Raw genomic sequence first — 1,307 nt, 5'->3', positions numbered from 1 at the left:
AGGGAAGAGCCCAGCGCCGAATCCCCGCCCGCCCGGCGGGCGTGGGAAATGTGGCGTAAGGGAGACTGGACCCCCCCCCGCCGCCGCTCGGGGGCCCTAGTCCTTCTGATCGAGGCCCAGCCCGCGGACGGTGTTAGGCCGGTGGCGGCCCCCGGCGCGGCGGGACACGGTCTCCTCGGAGTCGGGTGGTAAACTCCATCTAAGGCTAAATACCGGCACGAGACCGATAGCGGACAAGTACCATAAGGGAAAGTTGAAAAGAACTTTGAAGAGAGAGTTCAAGAGGGCGTGAAAAGAGGTAAACGGGTGGGGTCCGTGCCGTCCGCCCAGAGGATTCAACCCGGCGGGCCCAGGTCGGCCGATGCGGGGGGCGCGGAGCGGGCCGGGGCGGGCGGCACCGAGGCCCGGATGGCGCCGCCCCCCGCAGGGCGCATTTCCTCCGCGGCGGGGCGCCGCGACCGGCCCCGGGTCGGCTGGGAAGGCCCAGGGGGGGGAAGGTGGCCGGGGGGGGCGGGGAGAGGCGGTCTCGTGGCCGCGTCCCCCCGCCAAAGCCTCCCCGGCGTTACAGCCCCCCGCGGCAGCAGCTCTCGCCGTCACCCGGGGCCGAGGGAGTCGACCGCCTCCGCTCCCTCCCCCCAGCCTGCCCGTCCCGTCCCGTCGTCCCTTCACATGTATATATATTTTAAAAGATAGCCTAAGGTATTAAACTTGGGGTATTTTGACTCTTTTCATGCAACCATTTTACCAACAATCTATGCCAAATTTTAAAAAAAGAAAACAATTCTTCTTTTTTTTTTTTTTTTTGACACGCATAGCAATTTAAGAATTCATGTACTGAGAACTTTAAGGGTTAATGCCAAAGAACACCCCAATAAGTGTTCAGCAACATCTCCTGAGTACAGTGATACCACCCATGTATAGGTGTGTCGGGTTCTCTAGGGGCTAAAAGACCTTATTTGGAGGGTGTGCATTCCAATTTTCTAACTTAGAATTTTCACAGCTGGTCATCATGCACCCATGTCCTATTTAAGACATTTTTGAAGCCAGCCAATAGTTACATAGCCGAAAAGAGACTTCTGCCCATCAAGATCAGCCTTCTTTTGGATCTTTGCTGTTAATCCAAAAGAAGGCAAAAAAAAAAAAAAAAAACAGTTTGAAGCACTTCCAATTTTGCAACAAATAAGAAATACATTCCTTATTGATCCCAGAATGGCAGTCAGATTTAACCTTGGATCAAGAGGTTATTACCCTACATTGAAAAATTATAACCTTGAATATTCTATTTTTGCAAGTATGCATCTAGTTGC

This window comes from Pelobates fuscus, chromosome 5 (genome assembly GCF_036172605.1).
Source record: "Pelobates fuscus isolate aPelFus1 chromosome 5, aPelFus1.pri, whole genome shotgun sequence".
In the NCBI taxonomy this organism is placed as follows: domain Eukaryota; kingdom Metazoa; phylum Chordata; class Amphibia; order Anura; family Pelobatidae; genus Pelobates; species Pelobates fuscus.
The sequence above is the reverse complement of the archived record's forward strand: the minus strand, read 5'-3'. Positions refer to the sequence as shown.